We start from the raw sequence: 19,999 nt of genomic DNA, 5'->3' as shown, positions 1-19,999 counted from the left end.
AGTTGGGCTGGTTTGATGGTGCAAAGTGGCTCCTGCAATCTGCCATCCAGAAGCGGGGTAACTTACTTTTGTTTGCCAGGGAAACGGGCAGAATTTTTTGTCTGGGGGCCAATGGCTGGGAGTGGCCAGCTGGCTCCTTAAAATGCACGATACACAGGATGGTGACCAGACCCAAGGTGGTACCAGTGCCAAGTCGGGCTGCTTTTGTAGTACCAAGTGCGTCCTGCAATTTGCCATCCAGAAGAGGGGCAGTTGAGTTTTGTTTACCAGAGAAAAGTGCCGTGGTTTGTTTTTGGGGGCCTATGGCTGAGAGTGGCCGGCTGGCCCCTGAAAATCCACGATAGGCAGGATGGTTCCCAGATCCAAGGTGGCACCAGTGCCAAGTCGGGCTGGTTTGATGGTGCAAAGTGGCTCCTGCAATCTGCCATCCAGACGCGGGGCAGCGGATTTTTGTTTGCTGGAGAAAATTTCCGTGGTTTGTTTTTGGCGGTATATGGCTGGGCGTGGCCGGCTGGCTCCTTAAAAAGCTCGATACGCAGGATGGTTCCCAGAGCCAAGGTGGCATCAGTGCCAAGTCGGGCTGTTTTCGTAGTACCAAGTGCGTCCTGCAATTTGCCATCCAGAAGAGGGGCAGTTGAGTTTTGTTTGCCAGAGAAAAGGGCCGTGGTTTGTGTTTGGGGGCATATGGCTGAGAGTGGCCGGCTGGCCCCTGAAAATCCACGATAGGCAGGATGGTTCCCAGACCAGAGGTGGCATCACTGCCAAGTCGGGCTGGTTTGATAGTACCAAGTGGCTCCTGCAATCTGCCATCTAGAAGCGGGGCAGCTTACTTTTGTTTGCCAGGGAAACGGGCCGAGGTTTGTGTCTGGCGGCCTATGGCTGAGAGTGACCGGCTAGGTCCTGAAAAGCTACAATAGGCAGGATGGTTACCAGACCCATAGTGGCAGCAGTGCCAAGTTGGGCTGGTTTGATAGTACTAAATAGCTCCTGCAATCTGCCATCAAAAAGTTGGCAGGTCAGTTTTGTTTTCCAGGGAAAAGCGCTGTTGTTTTTGTTTGGGGGCCTGTGGCTGGGAGTGGCCAGCTGGCTCCTTAGAATCCACGATACGCAGGATGGTTCCCAGACCAGAGGTGGCACCAGTGCCAAGTCGGGCTGGTTTGATGGTGCAAAGTGTCTCCTGCAATCTGCCATCCAGAAGCGTGATAGCTTACTTTTGTTTGCCAGGGAAACGGGCCGAGCTTTGTGTCTGGCGCCCATGGCTGGGAGTGACCGGCTGGCTCCTGAAAAGCTACGATAGGCAGGATGGTTACCAGACCCACGGAGGCACCAGTGCCAAGTTGGGCTGGTTTGATAGTACCAAGAGGCTCCTGCAATCTGCCATCCAGAAGAGGGGCAGTTGAGTTTTGTTTGCCAGAGAAAAGGGCCGTGGTTTTTGTTTGGGGGCCTATGGCTCAGAGTGGCCGGCTGGCCCCTGAAAATCCACGATAGGCAGAATGTTTCCCAGAGCCAAGGTGGCACCAGTGCCAAGTCGGGCTGGTTTGATGGTGCAAAATGGCTCCTGCAATCTGCCATCCCAACGCGGGGCAGCTGATTTTTGTTTGCCAGAGAACAAGTCCGTGGTTCGTTTTTGGGGGCATATGGCTGGGAGGGGCCGGCTGGCTCCTGAAAAGCTACGATAGGCAGGATGGTTACCAGACCCATGGTGGCACCAGTGCCAAGTTGGGCTGTTTTTGTAGTACCAAGTGCGTCCTGCAATTTGCCCTCCAGAAGAGGGGCAGTTGAGTTTTGTTTGCCAGAGAAAAGGGCCGTGGTTTGTGCTTGAGGGCATATGGCTGAGAGTGGCCGGCTGGCTCCTAAAAATCCACATTACGCAGCATGGTTCCCAGACCCAAGGTGGCACCAGTGCCAAGTCGGGCTGGTTTGATGGTGCAAAGTGGCTCCTGCAATCTGCCATCCAGAAGCGGGGTAGCCGATTTTTGTTTGCAAGAGAAAAGGTCTTTGGTTTTTATTGGGCGCCTGTGACTGGGAGTGGCCGGCTGGCTCATTAGAATCCACGATACGCAGCATGGTTCCCAGAGCCAAGGTGGCACCAGTGCCAAGTTGGGCTGGTTTTGTAGTAGCAAGTGGCTCCTGCAATTTGCCATCCAGAAGAGGGGCAGTTGAGTTTTGTTGGCCAGAGGAAAGGGCCGTGGTTTTTGTTTGGGGGTACATGGCTGAGAGTGGCCGGCTGGCCCCTGAAAATCCACGATAGGCAGGATGGTTCCGAGATCCAAGGTGGGACCAGTGCAGAGTCGGGCTGGTTTGATAGTACCAAGTGGCTCCTGCAATCTGCCATCAAAAAGTTGGCAGGCGAGTTTTGTTTTCCAGGGAAAAGCGCCGTTGTTTGTGTTTGGGGACCTGTGGCTGGGAGTGGCCGGCTGGCTCCTTAGAATCCACGATACGCAGGATGGTTCCCAGACCCAAGGTGGCAGCAGTGCCAAGTTGGGCTGGTTTGATGGTGCAAAGTGGCTCCTCTAATCTGCCATCCAGAAGCGGGGTAGCTTACTTTTGTTTGCCAGGGAAACGGGCAGAGCTTTGTGTCTGGGGGCCTATGGCTTGGAGTGGCCAACTGGCTCCTTAAAATTCACGACACGCAGGATGGTTCCCAGACCAGAGGTGGCACCAGTGCCAAGTTGGGCTGTTTTTGAAGTACCAAGTGCGTCCTGCAATTTGCCTTCCAGAAGAGGGGCAGTTGAGTTTTGTTTGCCAGAGAAAAGGGCCGTGGTTTGTGTTTGAGGGCATATGGCTGAGAGTGGCCGGCTGACACCACAAAATCCACAATAGGCAAGATGGTTCCCAGAGCCAAGGTGGCACAAGTGCCAAGTCGGGCTGGTTTGATAGTACTAAATAGCTCCTGCAATCTGCCATCCAGAAGCGGGGTAGCTTAATTTTGTTTGTCAGGGAAACGGGCAGAGCTTTGTGTGTGGGGTCCTGTGGCTGGTAGTGGCCGGCTGGCTCCTTAGAATCCACGATACACAGGATGGTTCCCAGACCAGTGGTGGCACCAGTGCCAAGTTGGGCTGGTTTGATAGTACCAAGTGGCTCCTGCAATCTGCCATCAAAAAGTTGGCAGGCGAGTTTTGTTTACCAGAGTAAAGTGCCGTGGTTTGTTTTTGGGGGCCTATGGCTGAGAGTGGCCGACTGGCCCCTGAAAATCCACAATAGGCAGGATGGTTCCCAGATCCAAGGTGGCACCAGTGCCAAGTCGGGCTGGTTTGATGGTGCAAAGTGGCTCCTGCAATCTGCCATCCAGACGCGGGGCAGCGGATTTTTGTTTGCTGGAGAAAAGTTCCGTGGTTTGTTTTTGGCGGTATACGGCTGGGCGTGGCCGGCTGGCTCCTTAAAAAGCTCGATACGCAGGATGGTTCCCTGACCCAATGTGGCATCAGTGCCAAGTCGGGCTGTTTTCGTAGTACCAAGTGCGTCCTGCAATTTGCCGTCCAGAAGAGGGGCAGTTGAGTTTTGTTTGCCCGAGAAAAGGACCGTGGTTTGTGTTTGGGGGCATATGGCTGAGAGTGGCCGGCTGGCCCCAGAAAATCCACGATAGGCAGGATGGTTCCCAGAGCCAAGGTGGCACCAGTGCCAAGTTGGGCTGGTTTGATAGTAATAAATAGCTCCTGCAATGTGCCATCCAGAAGCGGGGCAGCTTACTTTTGTTTGCCAGGGAAACGGGCCGAGGTTTGTGTCTGGGGGCCTATGGCTGGGAGTGACCGGCTGGCTCCTGAAAAGCTACGATAGGCAGGATGGTGACCAGACCCATGGTGGCAGCAGTGCCAAGTTGGGCTGGTTTGATAGTACCAAGTGGCTCCTGCAATCTGCCATCAAAAAGTTGGCAGGCGAATTTTGTTTTCCAGGCAAAAGCGCCGTTGTTTGTGTTTGGCGGCCTGTGGCTGGGAGTGGCCGCATGGCGCCTTAGAATCTACGTTACGCAGCATGGTTCCCAGAGCCAAGGTGGCACCCGTGCCAAGTCGGGCTGGTTTGATAGTACCAAGTGTCTCCTGCAATCTGCCATCCAGAAGCGGGGTAGCTTACTTTTGTTTGCCAGGGAAACGGGCCGAGGTTTTTGTCTGGGGGCCTATGGCTGGGAGTGACCGGCTGGCTCCTGAAAAGCTACGATAGGCAGGATGGTGACCAGACCCATGGTGGCACCAGTGCCAAGTTGGGCTGGTTTGATAGTACTAAGCGGCTCCTGCAATCTGCCATCAAAAAGTTGGCAGGCGAGTTTTGTTTGCCAGGGAAAAGCGCCGTTGTTTGTGTTTGTTGGCCTGTGACCGGGAGTGGCCAGCTGGCTCCTTAGAATCCACGATACGCAGGATGGTTCCCAGACCAGAGGTGGCACCAGTGCCAAGTCGGGCTGGTTTGATGGTTCAAAGTGGCTCCTTCAATCTGCCATCCAGAAGCGGGGTAGCTTACTTTTGTTTGCCAGGGAATCGGGCAGAGCTTTGTGTCTGGGGCCTATGGCTGGGACTGACCGGCTGGCTCCTGAAAAGCTACGATAGGCAGGATGGTTACCAGACCCATGGAGGCACCAGTGCCAAGTTGGGCTGGTTTGATAGTACCAAGTGGTTCCTGAAATCTGCCATGCAGAAGCGGGACAGCTTACTTTTATTTACCATGGAAATGGGCCGAGCTTTGTGTCTGGGCGCCTGTGGTTGGGAGTGACCGGCTGGCTCCTGAAAAGCTACGATAGGCAGGATTGTGACAAGACCCATGGTGGCACCAGTGCCAAGTTGCGCTGGTTTGATAGCACGAAGTGGCTCCTGCAATCTGCCATCAAAAAGTTGGTAGGCGAGTTTTGTTTTCCAGGGAAAAGAGCCGTTGTTTTTGTTTGGGGGCCTGTGGCTGGGAGTGGCCGGCTGGCTCCTTAGAATCCACGATACGCAGGATGGTTCCCAGACCAGAGGTGGCACCAGTGCCAAGTTGGGCTGTTTTTGTAGTACCAAGTGCGTCCTGCAATTTGCCATCCAGAAGAGGGGCAGTTGAGTTTTGTTTGCCAGAGAATAGGGCCGTGGTTTGTGTTTGAGGGCATATGGCTGAGAGTGGCCGGCTGACACCACAAAATCCACAATAGGCAGGATGGTTCCCAGAGCCAAGGTGGCACCAGTGCCAAGTCGGGCTGGTTTGATAGTACTAAATAGCTCCTGCAATCTGCCATCCAGAAGCGGGGTAGCTTAATTTTGTTTGTCAGGGAAACGGGCAGAGCTTTGTGTCTGGGGTCCTGTGGCTGGGAGTGGCCGGCTGGCTCCTTAGAATCCACGATACACAGGATGGTTCCCAGACCAGTGGTGGCACCAGTGCCAAGTTGGGCTGGTTTGATAGTACCAAGTGGCTCCTGCAATCTGCCATCAAAAAGTTGGCAGGCCAGTTTTGTTTTCCAGGGAAAAGCGCCGTTGTTTGTGTTTGGGGGCCTGTGGCTGGGAGTGACCGGCTGGCTCCTTAGAATCCACGATACGCAGGATGGTTCCCAGACCCGAGGTGGCACCAGTGCCACGTCGGGATAGTTTGATGGTGCAAAGTGCCTCCTGCAATCTGCCATCCAGAAGCGGGGTAGATTACTTTTGTTTGCCAGGGAAACGGGCCGAGGTGTGTGGCTGGGGGCCTATGGCTGGGAGTGACCAGCTGGCTCCTGAAAAGCTACGGTAGGCAGGATGATTACCAGACCCATGGTAGCAGCAGTGCCAAGTTGGGCTGATTTGATAGTACCAAGTGGCTCCTGCAATCTGCCATCAAAAAGTTGGCAGGCGAGTTTTGTTTTCCAGGGAAAAGCGCCGTTGTTTGTGTTTGGGTCCCTGTGGCTGGGAGTGGCCGCCTGTCGTCTTAGAATCCACGATACGCAGCATGGTTCCCAAATCCAAGGTGGCACCAGTGCCAAGTCGGGCTGGTTTGATAGTACCAAGTGGCTCCTGCAATCTGCCATCCAGAAGCGGGGCAGCTTACTTTTGTTTGCCAGGGAAACGGGCCGAGGTATTTGTCTGGGGCCCTATGGCAGGGAGTGACTGGCTGGCTCCTGAAAAGCTACGATAGGCAGGATGTTTACCAGACCCATGGTGGCACCAGTGCCAAGTTTGGCTAATTTGATAGTACCAAGTGGCTCCTGCAATCTGCCATCCAGAAGCGGGGCAGCTTACTTTTGTTTTCCATGGAAACGGGCCGAGGTTTCTGTCTGGGGGTCTATGGCTGGGAGTGACCTCCTGGCTCCTGAAAAGCTATGCTAGGCAGGATGGTGACCAGACCCATGGTGGCACCAGTGCCAAATTGGGCTGGTTTGATAGTACCAAGTGGCTCCTGCAATCTGCCATCAAAATGTTGGCAGGCGAGTTTTCTTTTCCGGGGAAAAGCGCCGTTGTTTGTGTTTGGGGGCCTGTGGCTCGGAGTGGCCGGGTGGCTGCTTAGAATCCACGATACGCAGGATGGCTCCCAGGCCAGAGGTGGCACCAGTGTCAAGTTGGGCTGGTTTCATGATGCCAATTTGCTCCTGCAATCTGCCATCCAGAAGCGGGGTAGCTTACTTTTGTGTGCCAGGGAAACGGGCCGAGGTTTTTGGCTGGGGGCCCATGGCTGGGAGTGACCGGCTGGCTCCTGAAAAGCTACGATAGGCAGGATGGTGACCAGACCCATGGTGGCACCAGTGCCAAGTTGGGCTGGTTTGATAGTACCAAGTGGCTCCTGCAATCTGCCATCAAAAAGTTGGCAGGCCAGTTTTGTTTTCCAGGGAAAAGCACCGTTGTTTGTGTTTGGGGGCCTGTGGCTGGGAGTGGCCAGCTGGCTACTTAGAATCCACGATACGCAGCATGGTTCCCAGAGCCAAGGTGGCACCAGTGCCAAGTCAGGCTGGTTTGATACTACCAAGTGGCTCCTGCAATCTGCCATCCAGAAGCGGGGCAGCTGAATTTTGTTTGCCAGAGAAAAAGGCTGTTGTTTGTGTTTGGGGGCCTGTAGCTTGCAGTGGCGGGCTGGCTCCTGAAAATCCATGATACGCAGCATGCTTCCCAGACCCAAGGTGGCACCAGTGCCAAGTAGGGCTGGTTTGATAATACCAAGTGGCTCCTGCAATCTGCCATCCAGAAGAGGGGCAGTTGAGTTTTGTTTGCCAGAGAAAAGGGCCGTGGTTTGTGTTTGGGGGCATATGGCTGAGAGAGGCCGGCTGGCTCCTTAAATCCACGATAGGCAAGATGGTTCCCAGATCCAAGGTGGCACCAGTGCCACGTCTGGCTGGTTTGATAGTACTAAATAACTCCTGCAATCTGCCATCCAGAAGCGGGGCAGCTTACTTTTGTTTGCCAGGGAAACGGGCCGAGGTTTTTGTCTGGGGGCCTATGGCTGGGAGTGACCGGCTGGCTCCTGAAAAGATACAATAGGCAGGATGGTGACCAGACCCATGGTGGCACCAGTGCCAATTTGGGCTGGTTTGATAGTACCAAGTGGCTCCTGCAATCTGCCATCAAAAAGTTGGCAGGCGAGTTTTGTTTTCCAGGGAAAAGCGCCGTTGTTTGTGTTTGGGGGCCTGTGGCTGGGAGTGGCCGCCTGGCGCCTTAGAATTTACGTTACGCAGCATGGTTCCCAGAGCCAAGGTGGCACCAGTGCCAAGTCGGGCTGGTTTGATAGTACCAAGTGGCTCCTGCAATCTGCCATCAAAAAGTTGGCAGGCCAGTTTTGTTTTCCAGGGAAAAGCGCCGTTGTTTTTGTTTGGGGGCCTGTGGCTGGGGGTGGCCAGCTGGCTCCTAAGAATCCACGATACGCAGGATGGTTTCCAGACCAGAGGTGGCACCAGTGCCAAGTCGGGCTGGTTTGATGTTGCAAAGTGTCTCCTGCAATCTGCCATCCAGAAGCGGGGCAGCTTACTTTTGTTTGCCAGGGAAACGGGCAGAGCTTTGTGTCTGGGGCCTATGGCTGGGACTGACCGGCTGGCTCCTTAAAAACTACGATAGGCAGGATGGTGACCAGACCCATGGAGGCACCAGTGCCAAGTTGGGCTGGTTTGATAGTACCAAGTGGCTCCTGCAATCTGCCATCCAAAAGCAGGCAGCTGAGTTTTGTTTGCCAAAGAAAAGGGCTGTGGTATGTGTTTGGGTCCTGTGGCTGGGAGTGGCCGGCTGGCTCCTTAAATTCCATGATACGCAGCATCGTTCCCAGGCCCAAGGTGGCACCAGTGCCAAGTTGGGCTGGTTTGACAGTGTCAAGCGCCTCCTGCAATCTCCCATCCACAAGTGGGGCAGCTGAGATTTTTTTGCCTGGGAATCGGGCCATTGTTTTTGATTGGGGTCTGTGGCCGAGAGTGGTCGGCTGGCTCCTGACAATCCACAATACGCAGGATGGTTCCCAGACCCAAGGTGGCACCAGTGCCAAGTTGGGCTGGTTTGATTTTACCAAGTGCGTCCTGCAATCTGCCATTCAGAAGCGGGGCAGCTGAGTTTTGTTTGCCAGAGTAAAGGGCCGTGGTTTTTGTTTGGGGGCCTATGGCTCAGAGTGGCCGGCTGGCCCCTGAAAATCCACGATAGGCAGGATGGTTCCCAGACCCAAGGTGGCACCAGAGCCAAGTCGGGCTGGTTTGATGGTGCAAAGTGGCTCCTGCAATCTGCCATCCCGACGCGGGGCAGCTGATTTTTGTTTGCCAGAGAACAAGTCCGTGGTTCATTTTTGGGGGCATATGGCTGGGAGTGGCCGGCTGGCTCCTTAAAAAGCTCGATACGCATGATGGTTCCCAGGCCAGAGGTGGCACCAGTGCCAAGTTGGGCTGTTTTTGTAGTACCAAGTGCGTCCTGCAATTTGCCATCCAGAAGAGGGGCAGTTGAGTTTTGTTTGCCAGAGAAAAGGGCCGTGGTTTGTGTTTGAGGGCATATGGCTGAGAGTGGCCGGCTGACACCTGAAAATCCACAATAGGCAGGATGGTTCCCAGAGCCAAGGTGGCACCAGTGCCAAGTCGGGCTGGTTTGATAGTACTAAATAGCTCCTGCAATCTGCCATCAAAAAGTTGGCAGGCGAGTTTTGTTTTCCAGGGAAAAGCGCCGTTGTTTTTGTTTGGGGGCCTGTGCCTGGGAGTGGCCTGCTGGCTCCTTAGAATCCACGATACGCAGGATGGTTCCCAGACCAGAAGTGGCACCAGTGCCAAGTTGGGCTGGTTTGATGGTGCAAAGTGGCTCCTGCAATCTGCCATCCAGAAGCGGGGTAACTTACTTTTGTTTGCCAGGGAAACGGGCAGAATTTTTTGTCTGGGGGCCAATGGCTGGGAGTGGCCAGCTGGCTCCTTAAAATGCACGATACACAGGATGGTGACCAGACCCAAGGTGGTACCAGTGCCAAGTCGGGCTGCTTTTGTAGTACCAAGTGCGTCCTGCAATTTGCCATCCAGAAGAGGGGCAGTTGAGTTTTGTTTACCAGAGTAAAGTGCCGTGGTTTGTTTTTGGGGGCCTATGGCTGAGAGTGGTCGGCTGGCCCCTGAAAATCCACGATAGGCAGGATGGTTCCCAGATCCAAGGTGGCACCAGTGCCAAGTCGGGCTGGTTTGATGGTGCAAAGTGGGTCCTGCAATCTGCCATCCAGACGCGGGGCAGCGGATTTTTGTTTGCTGGAGAAAAGTTCCGTGGTTTGTTTTTGGCGGTATATGGCTGGGCGTGGCCGGCTGGCTCCTTAAAAAGCTCGATACGCAGGATGGTTCCCAGAGCCAAGGTGGCATCAGTGCCAAGTCGGGCTGTTTTCGTAGTACCAAGTGGCTCCTGCAATTTGCCATCCAGAAGAGGGGCAGTTGAGTTTTGTTTGCCAGAGAAAAGGGCCGTGGTTTGTGTTTGGGGGCATATGGCTGAGAGTGGCCGGCTGGCCCCTGAAAATCCACGATAGGCAGGATGGTTCCCAGAGCCAAGGTGGCATCACTGCCAAGTCGGGCTGGTTTGATAGTACCAAGTGGCTCCTGCAATCTGCCATCTAGAAGCGGGGCAACTTACTTTTGTTTGCCAGGGAAACGGGCCGAGGTTTGTGTCTGGCGGCCTATGGCTGAGAGTGACCGGCTAGGTCCTGAAAAGCTACAATAGGCAGGATGGTTACCAGACCCATGGTGGCAGCAGTGCCAAGTTGGGCTGGTTTGATAGTACCAAGTGGCTCCTGCAATCTGCCATCAAAAAGTTTGCAGGCCAGTTTTGTTTGCCAGAGAAAAGCGCTGTTGTTTTTGTTTGGGGGCCTGTGGCTGGGAGTGGCCAGCTGGCTCCTTAGAATCCACGATACGCAGGATGGTTCCCAGACCAGAGGTGGCACCAGTGCCAAGTCGGGCTGGTTTGATGGTGCAAAGTGTCTCCTGCAATCTGCCATCCAGAAGCGTGATAGCTTACTTTTGTTTGCCAGGGAAACGGGCCGAGCTTTGTGTCTGGCGCCCATGGCTGGGAGTGACCGGCTGGCTCCTGAAAAGCTACGATAGTCAGGATGGTTACCAGACCCACGGAGGCACCAGTGCCAAGTCGGGCTGGTTTGATAGTACCAAGTGGCTCCTGCAATCTGCCATCCAGAAGAGGGGCAGTTGAGTTTTGTTTGCCAGAGAAAAGGGCCGTGGTTTTTGTTTGGGGGCCTATGGCTCAGAGTGGCCGGCTGGCCCCTGAAAATCCACGATAGGCAGAATGTTTCCCAGAGCCAAGGTGGCACCAGTGCCAAGTCGGGCTGGTTTGATGGTGCAAAATGGCTCCTGCAATCTGCCATCCCAACGCGGGGCAGCTGATTTTTGTTTGCCAGAGAACAAGTTCCGTGTTTCGTTTTTGGGGGCATATGGCTGGGAGGAGCCGGCTGGCTCCTTAAAATGCTCGATAGGCAGGATGGTTCCCAGACCCAAGGTGGCACCAGTGCCAAGTTGGGCTGTTTTTGTAGTACCAAGTGCGTCCTGCAATTTGCCCTCCAGAAGAGGGGCAGTTTAGTTTTGTTTGCCAGAGAAAAGGGCCGTGGTTTGTGCTTGAGGGCATATGGCTGAGAGTGTCCGGCTGGCTCCTGAAAATCCACGCTAGGCAGCATGGTTCCCAGACCCAAGGTGGCACCAGTGCCAAGTCGGGCTGGTTTGATGGTGCAAAATGTCTCCTGCAATCTGCCATCCAGAAGCGGGGTAGCCGATTTTTGTTTGCTGGAGAAAAGTCTTTGGATTTTTTTGGGCGCCTGTGGCTGGGAGTGGCCGGCTGGCTCATTAGAATCCACGATACGCAGCATGGTTCCCAGAGCCAAGGTGGCACCAGTGCCAAGTTGGGCTGGTTTTGTAGTAGCAAGTGGCTCCTGCAATTTGCCATCCAGAAGAGGGGCAGTTGAGTTTTGTTTGCCAGAGGAAAGGGCCGTGGTTTTTGTTTGGGGGTACATGGCTGAGAGTGGCCGGCTGGCCCCTGAAATTCCACGATAGGCAGGATGGTTCCGAGATCCAAGGTGGAACCAGTGCCGAGTCGGGCTGGTTTTATGTTGCAAAGTGGCTCCTGCAATCTGCCATCAAAATGTTGGCAGGCGAGTTTTGTTTTCCAGGGAAAAGCGCCGTTGTTTGTGTTTGGGGGCCTGTGGCTGGGAGTGGCCAGCTGGCTCCTTTGAATCCACGATACGCAGGATGGTTCCCAGACCAGAGGTGGCACCAGTGCCAAGTCGGGCCAGTTTGATGGTGCAAAGTGGCTCCTGCAATTTGCCATCCAGAAGCGGGGCAGCTTACTATTGTTTGCCAGGGAAACGGGCCGAGGTTTTTGTCTGGGGGCCTATGGCTGGGAGTGACCGGCTGGCTCCTGAAAAGCTACGATAGGCAGGATGGTTACCAGACCCATGGTGGCACCAGTGCCAAGTTGGGCTGTTTTTGTAGTACCAAGTGCGTCCTGCAATTTGCCCTCCAGAAGAGGGGCAGTTGAGTTTTGTTTGCCAGAGAAAAGGGCCGTGGTTTGTGTTTGAGGGCATATGGCTGAGAGTGGCCGGCTGGCTCCTAAAAATCCACATTACGCAGCATGGTTCCCAGACCCAAGGTGGCACCAGTGCCACGTCGGGCTGGTTTGATGGTGCAAAGTGGCTCCTGCAATCTGCCATCCAGAAGCGGGGTAGCCGATTTTTGTTTGCAAGAGAAAAGGTCTTTGGTTTTTATTGGGCGCCTGTGACTGGGAGTGGCCGGCTGGCTCATTAGAATCCACGATACGCAGCATGGTTCCCAGAGCCAAGGTGGCACCAGTGCCAAGTTGGGCTGGTTTTGTAGTAGCAAGTGGCTCCTGCAATTTGCCATCCAGAAGAGGGGCAGTTGAGTTTTGTTGGCCAGAGGAAAGGGCCGTGGTTTTTGTTTGGGGGTACATGGCTGAGAGTGGCCGGCTGGCCCCTGAAAATCCACGATAGGCAGGATGGTTCCGAGATCCAAGGTGGGACCAGTGCCAAGTCAGGCTGGTTTTATGTTACAAAGTGGCTCCTGCAATCTGCCATCAAAAAGTTGGCAGGCGAGTTTTGTTTTCCAGGGAAAAGCGCCGTTGTTTGTGTTTGGGGACCTGTGGCTGGGAGTGGCCGGCTGGCTCCTTAGAATCCACGCCACGCAGGATGGTTCCCAGACCCAAGGTGGCAGCAGTGCCAAGTTGGGCTGGTTTGATGGTGCAAAGTGGCTCCTCTAATCTGCCATCCAGAAGCGGGGTAGCTTACTTTTGTTTGCCAGGGAAACGGGCAGAGCTTTGTGTCTGGGGGCCTATGGCTTGGAGTGGCCAACTGGCTCCTTAAAATTCACGACACGCAGGATGGTTCCCAGACCAGAGGTGGCACCAGTGCCAAGTTGGGCTGTTTTTGAAGTACCAAGTGCGTCCTGCAATTTGCCTTCCAGAAGAGGGGCAGTTGAGTTTTGTTTGCCAGAGAAAAGGGCCGTGGTTTGTGTTTGAGGGCATATGGCTGAGAGTGGCCGGCTGACACCACAAAATCCACAATAGGCAGGATGGTTCCCAGAGCCAAGGTGGCACAAGTGCCAAGTCGGGCTGGTTTGATAGTACTAAATAGCTCCTGCAATCTGCCATCCAGAAGCGGGGTAGCTTAATTTTGTTTGTCAGGGAAACGGGCAGAGCTTTGTGTCTGGGGTCCTGTGGCTGGGAGTGGCCGGCTGGCTCCTTAGAATCCACGATACACAGGATGGTTCCCAGACCAGTGGTGGCACCAGTGCCAAGTTGGGCTGGTTTGATAGTACCAAGTGGCTCCTGCAATCTGCCATCAAAAAGTTGGCAGGCGAGTTTTGTTTACCAGAGTAAAGTGCCGTGGTTTGTTTTTGGGGGCCTATGGCTGAGAGTGGCCGACTGGCCCCTGAAAATCCACAATAGGCAGGATGGTTCCCAGATCCAAGGTGGCACCAGTGCCAAGTCGGGCTGGTTTGATGGTGCAAAGTGGCTCCTGCAATCTGCCATCCAGACGCGGGGCAGCGGATTTTTGTTTGCTGGAGAAAAGTTCCGTGGTTTGTTTTTGGCGGTATACGGCTGGGCGTGGCCGGCTGGCTCCTTAAAAAGCTCGATACGCAGGATGGTTCCCTGACCCAATGTGGCATCAGTGCCAAGTCGGGCTGTTTTCGTAGTACCAAGTGCGTCCTGCAATTTGCCGTCCAGAAGAGGGGCAGTTGAGTTTTGTTTGCCCGAGAAAAGGACCGTGGTTTGTGTTTGGGGGCCTATGGCTGAGAGTGGCCGGCTGGCCCCTGAAAATCCACGATAAGCAGGATGGTTCCCAGAGCCAAGGTGGCACCAGTGCCAAGTCGGGCTGGTTTGATAGTAATAAATAGCTCCTGCAATCTTCCATCCAGAAGCGGGGCAGCTTACTTTTGTTTGCCAGGGAAACGGGCCGAGGTTTGTGTCTGTGGGCCTATGGCTGGGAGTGACCGGCTGGCTCCTGAAAAGCTACGATAGGCAGGATGGTGACCAGACCCATGGTGGCAGCAGTGCCAAGTTGGGCTGGTTTGATAGTACCAAGTGGCTCCTGCAATCTACCATCAAAAAGTTGGCAGGCGAATTTTGTTTGCCAGGCAAAAGCGCCGTTGTTTGTGTTTGGCGGCCTGTGGCTGGGAGTGGCCGCCTGGCGCCTTAGAATCTACGTTACGCAGCATGGTTCCCAGAGCCAAGGTGGCACCAGTGCCAAGTCGGGCTGGTTTGATAGTACCAAGTGTCTCCTGCAATCTGCCATCCAGAAGCGGGGTAGCTTACTTTTGTTTGCCAGGGAAACGGGCCGAGGTTTTTGGCTGGGGGCCTATGGCTGGGAGTGACCGGCTGGCTCCTGAAAAGCTACGATAGGCAGGATGGTGACCAGACCCATGGTGGCACCAGTGCCAAGTTGGGCTGGTTTGATAGTACTAAGCGGCTCCTGCAATCTGCCATCAAAAAGTTGGCAGGCGAGTTTTGTTTGCCAGGGAAAAGCGCCGTTGTTTGTGTTTGTTGGCCTGTGACCGGGAGTGGCCAGCTGGCTCCTTAGAATCCACGATACGCAGGATGGTTCCCAGACCAGAGGTGGCACCAGTGCCAAGTCGGGCTGGTTTGATGGTTCAAAGTGGCTCCTTCAATCTGCCATCCAGAAGCGGAGTAGCTTACTTTTGTTTGCCAGGGAATCGGGCAGAGCTTTGTGTCTGGGGCCTATGGCTGGGACTGACCGGCTGGCTCCTGAAAAGCTACGATAGGCAGGATGGTTACCAGACCCATGGAGGCACCAGTGCCAAGTTGGGCTGGTTTGATAGTACCAAGTGGTTCCTGAAATCTGCCATGCAGAAGCGGGACAGCTTACTTTTATTTACCATGGAAATGGGCCGAGCTTTGTGTCTGGGCGCCTGTGGCTGGGAGTGACCGGCTGGCTCCTGAAAAGCTACGATAGGCAGGATTGTGACAAGACCCATGGTGGCACCAGTGCCAAGTTGCGCTGGTTTGATAGCACGAAGTGGCTCCTGCAATCTGCCATCAAAAAGTTGGTAGGCGAGTTTTGTTTTCCAGGGAAAAGAGCCGTTGTTTTTGTTTGGGGGCCTGTGGCTGGGAGTGGCCGGCTGGCTCCTTAGAATCCACGATACGCAGGATGGTTCCCAGACCAGAGGTGGCACCAGTGCCAAGTTGGGCTGTTTTTGTAGTACCAAGTGCGTCCTGCAATTTGCCTTCCAGAAGAGGGGCAGTTGAGTTTTGTTTGCCTGAGAAAAGGGCCGTGGTTTGTGTTTGAGGGCATATGGCTGAGAGTGGCCGGCTGACACCACAAAATCCACAATAGGCAGGATGGTTCCCAGAGCCAAGGTGGCACCAGTGCCAAGTCGGGCTGGTTTGATAGTACTAAATAGCTCCTGCAATCTGCCATCCAGAAGCGGGGTAGCTTAATTTTGTTTGTCAGGGAAACGGGCAGAGCTTTGTGTCTGGGGTCCTGTGGCTGGGAGTGGCCGGCTGGCTCCTTAGAATCCACGATACACAGGATGGTTCCCAGACCAGTGGTGGCACCAGTGCCAAGTTGGGCTGGTTTGATAGTACTAAATAGCTCCTGCAATCTGCCATGAAAAAGTTGGCAGGCCAGTTTTGTTTTCCAGGGAAAAGCGCCGTTGTTTGTGTTTGGGGGCCTGTGGCTGGGAGTGGCCGGCTGGCTAATTAGAATCCACGATACGCAGGATGGTTCCCAGACCCGAGGTGGCACCAGTGTCAAGTCGGGATAGTTTGATGGTGCAAAGTGGCTCCTGCAATCTGCCATCCAGAAGCGGGTTAGCTTACTTTTGTTTGCCAGGGAAACGGGCCGAGGTTTCTTTCTGGGGGCCTATGGTTGGGAGTGACCGGCTGGCTCCTGAAAAGCAACAGTAGGCAGGATGATTACCAGACCCATGGTGGCACCAGTGCCAAGTTGGGCTGATTTGATAGTACCAAGTGGCTCCTGCAATCTGCCATCAAAATTTGGCAGGCGAGTTTTGTTTTCCAGGGAAAAGCGCCGTTGTTTGTGTTTGGGGCCCTGTGGCTGGGAGTGGCCGCCTGTCGTCTTAGAATCCACGTTACGCAGCATGGTTCCCAGATCCAAGGTGGCACCAGTGCCAAGTCGGGCTGGTTTGATAGTACCAAGTGGCTCCTGCAATCTGCCATCCAGAAGCGGGGCAGCTTACTTTTGTTTGCCAGGGAAACGGGCCGAGGTATTTGTCTGGGGCCCTATGGCAGGCAGTGACTGGCTGGCTCCTGAAAAGCTACGATAGGCAGGATGTTTACCAGACCCATGGTGGCACCAGTGCCAAGTTGGGCTAATTTGATAGTACCAAGTGACTCCTGCAATCTTCCATCCAGAAGCGGGGCAGCTTACTTTTGTTTTCCATGGAAACGGGCCGAGGTTTCTGTCTGGGGGTCTATGGCTGGGAGTGACCTCCTGGCTCCTGAAAAGCTATGCTAGGCAGGATGGTGACCAGACCCATGGTGGCACCAGTGCCAAGTAGGGCTGGTTTGATAGTACCAAGTGGCTCCTGCAATCTGCCATCCAGAAGCGGTGCAGCTGAGTTTTGTTTGCCAGAGGAAAGGACCGTGGGTTGTGTTTGGGGGCCTATGGCTGGGAGTGGTCGTCTGTCTCAATAAAAAGATCGATACGCAGGATGGTTCCCAGACCCAAGGTGGCACCAGTGCCAAGTCGGGCTGTTTTTATAGTACCAAGTGCGTCCTGCAATTTGCCATCCAGAAGAGGGGCAGTTGAGTTTTGTTTGCCAGGGAAAAGCACCGTTGTTTGTGTTTGGAGGCCTGCGGCTGGGTGTGGCCGGCTGGCGCCTTAGAATCTACGTTACGCAGCATGGTTCCCAGACCCAAGGTGGCACCAGTGCCAAGTCGGGCTGGTTTGATAGTACCAAGTGGCTCCTGCAATCTGCCATCCTGAAGCGGGGCAGCTTACTTTTGTTTGCCAGGGAAACGGGCCGAGGTTTGTGACTGGGGACCTATGGCTGGGAGTGACCGGCTGGCACCTGGAAAGCTACAATAGGCAGGATGGTTACCAGACCCATGGTAGCAGCAGTGCCAAGTTGGGCTGGTTTGATAGTACCAAGTGGCTCCTGCAATCTGCCATCAAAAAGTTGGCAGGCGAGTTTTGTTTTCCAGGGAAAAGTGCCGTTGTTTGTGTTTGGGGGCCTGTGGCTGGGAGTGGCCGGCTGGCTCCTTTGAACCCAAGATACGCAGGATGGTTCCCAGACCCAAGCTGGCACCAGTGCCAAGTCGGCCTGCGGTTTTAGTATCAAGTTCATCCTGCAATTTGCCCTCCAGAAGAGGGGCAGTGGAGTTTTGTTTGCCAGAGAAACGGGCCGAGGTTTCTGTTTGGGGGCATATGGCTGAGAGTGGCCGGCTGGCCCCTGAAAATCCACGATAGGCAGGATGGTTCCCAGATCAGAGGTGGAACCAGTGCCAAGTCGGGCTGGTTTGATAGTCCCAAGTGTCTCCTGCAATCTGCCATCCAGAAGCGGGGCAGCTTACTTTTGTTTGCCAGAGAAATGGGCCTAGGTTTTTGTTTGGGGGCCTGTGGCTAGGAGTGGCCGGCTGGCTCCTAAGAATCCACGATACGCAGGATATTTCCCACACCCAAGGTGGCACCAGTGCCAAGTCGGGCTGGTTTGATAGTACCAAGTGGCTCCTGCAAACTCCATCAAAATGTTGGCAGGCGTGTTTTGTTTTCCAGGGAACAGCGCCGTTGATTTTGTTTGGGGGCCTGTGGCTGGGAGTGGCCGGCTGGCTCCTTAGAATCCACGATACGCAGCATGGTTCCCAGGCCCAAGGTGGCACCAGAGCCAAGAGGGGCTGGTTTTATAACACCAAGTGGCTCCTGCAATCTGCCATCCAGAAGTGAGGCAGCTAAGTTTTGTTTGCCAGAAAAAAGGGCCGTGGTTTTTGTTTGGGGGCCTCTGGCTGGGAGTAGCCGGCTGGCTCCTTAAAATCCACAATAGGCAGGATGGTTCCCAGAGCCAAGGTGGCACCAGTGCCAAGCCGGGCTGGTTTGATAGTACCAAGTGGCTCCTGCAATCTGCCATCCAGAAGCGGGGTAGCTTAATTTTGTTTGTCAGGGAAACGGGCAGAGCTTTGTGTGTGGGGTCCTGTGGCTGGGAGTGGCCGGCTGGCTCCTTAGAATCCACGATACACAGGATGGTTCCCAGACCAGTGGTGGCACCAGTGCCAAGTTGGGCTGGTTTGATAGTACCAAGTGGCTCCTGCAATCTGCCATCAAAAGGTTGGCAGGCGAGTTTTGTTTACCAGAGTAAAGTGCCGTGGTTTGTTTTTGGGGGCCTATGGCTGAGAGTGGCCGACTGGCCCCTGAAAATCCACAATAGGCAGGATGGTTCCCAGATCCAAGGTGGCACCAGTGCCAAGTCAGGCTGGTTTGATGGTGCAAAGTGGCTCCTGCAATCTGCCATCCAGACGCGGGGCAGCGGATTTTTGTTTGCTGGAGAAAAGTTCCGTGGTTTGTTTTTGGCGGTATACGGCTGGGCGTGGCCGGCTGGCTCCTTAAAAAGCTCGATACGCAGGATGGTTCCCTGACCCAATGTGGCATCAGTGCCAAGTCGGGCTGTTTTCGTAGTACCAAGTGCGTCCTGCAACTTGCCGTCCAGAAGAGGGGCAGTTGAGTTTTGTTTGCCCGAGAAAAGGACCGTGGTTTGTGTTTGGGGGCAAATGGCTGAGAGAGGCCGGCTGGCCCCTGAAAATCCACGATAGGCAGGATGGTTCCCAGAGCCAAGGTGGCACCAGTGCCAAGTCGGGCTGGTTTGATAGTAATAAATAGCTCCTGCAATCTGCCATCCAGAAGCGGGGCAGCTTACTTTTGTTTGCCAGGGAAACGGGCCGAGGTTTGTGTCTGTGGGCCTATGGCTGGGAGTGACCGGCTGGCTCCTGAAAAGCTATGCTAGGCAGGATGGTGACCAGACCCATGGTGGCACCAGTGCCAAGTAGGGCTGGTTTGATAGTACCAAGTGGCTCCTGCAATCTGCCATCCAGAAGCGGTGCAGCTGAGTTTTGTTTGCCAGAGGAAAGGACCGTGGGTTGTGTTTGGGGGCCTATGGCTGGGAGTGGCCGTCTGTCTCAATAAAAAGATCGATACGCAGGATGGTTCCCAGACCCAAGGTGGCACCAGTGCCAAGTCGGGCTGTTTTTATAGTACCAAGTGCGTCCTGCAATTTGCCATCCAGAAGAGGGGCAGTTGAGTTTTGTTTGCCAGGGAAAAGCGCCGTTGTTTGTGTTTGGGGGCCTGTGGCTGGGTGTGGCCGGCTGGCGCCTTAGAATCTACGATACGCAGGATGGTTCCCAGACCCAAGGTGGCACCAGTGCCAAGTCGGGCTGGTTTGATAGTACCAAGTGGCTCCTGCAATCTGCCATCCTGAAGCGGGGCAGCTTACTTTTGTTTGTCAGGGAAACGGGCCGAGGTTTGTGACTGGGGACCTATGGCTGGGAGTGACCGGCTGGCACCTGGAAAGCTACAATAGGCAGGATGGTTACCAGACCCATGGTAGCAGCAGTGCCAAGTTGGGCTGGTTTGATAGTACCAAGTGGCTCCTGCAATCTGCCATCAAAAAGTTGGCAGGCGAGTTTTGTTTTCCAGGGAAAAGTGCCGTTGTTTGTGTTTGGGGGCCTGTGGCTGGGAGTGGCCGGCTGGCTCCTTTGAACCCAAGATACGCAGGATGGTTCCCAGACCCAAGCTGGCACCAGTGCCAAGTCGGCCTGCGGTTTTAGTATCAAGTTCATCCTGCAATTTGCCCTCCAGAAGAGGGGCAGTTGAGTTTTGTTTGCCAGAGAAACGGGCCGAGGTTTCTGTTTGGGGGCATATGGCTGAGAGTGGCCGGCTGGCCCCTGAAAATCCACGATAGGCAGGATGGTTCCCAGATCAGAGGTGGAACCAGTGCCAAGTCGGGCTGGTTTGATAGTCCCAAGTGTCTCCTGCAATCTGCCATCCAGAAGCGGGGCAGCTTACTTTTGTTTGCCAGAGAAATGGGCCTAGGTTTTTGTTTGGGGGCCTGTGGCTAGGAGTGGCCGGCTGGCTCCTAAGAATCCACGATACGCAGGATATTTCCCACACCCAA

This window comes from Melospiza georgiana, chromosome 4 (genome assembly GCF_028018845.1).
Source record: "Melospiza georgiana isolate bMelGeo1 chromosome 4, bMelGeo1.pri, whole genome shotgun sequence".
NCBI classification, from domain to species: domain Eukaryota; kingdom Metazoa; phylum Chordata; class Aves; order Passeriformes; family Passerellidae; genus Melospiza; species Melospiza georgiana.
Note: the sequence above shows the minus strand (reverse complement) of the source record.